We start from the raw sequence: 430 nt of genomic DNA on the forward strand, positions 1-430 counted from the left end.
CCACTGTTCCACTTAACACTTGAGCCGCATGCTTCACACGCATTTTCTTAATTTTATCTTCTACTATATGTTCTACGCTTAACTTATTCAATAGTGGTCGGAACTTGTTTATGTTTCTGTCCATTATCCACGCCGTTTTAATGATATCCCACGATGCTATTTCTTCAGATGTATCTTCTTTCTTCAGTACTAGATCCTTTGTTAATAAATTATTCTTGATCCCCTTAATGAGATGAGGTGGATCGTACAATGGAATAATTTCATAATCTCCTACTTCGAATGTTTACCCTACGAATTACAAATCACGAATTACAATTAATTTATCACATATTAGTAGGACATACTTGTAAATATTACTTGTTATAGCATTGTTGTGTTACATTACTTACTTTGTGTTCTTCTCTGGAAATTTCGTGTCATATCAGTGCGC

This window comes from Odontomachus brunneus, unplaced genomic scaffold, assembly GCF_010583005.1.
Source record: "Odontomachus brunneus isolate Ranch 3 - 2012 unplaced genomic scaffold, Obru_v1 Obru_scaffold_170, whole genome shotgun sequence".
Classification (NCBI taxonomy): Eukaryota; Metazoa; Arthropoda; class Insecta; order Hymenoptera; family Formicidae; genus Odontomachus; species Odontomachus brunneus.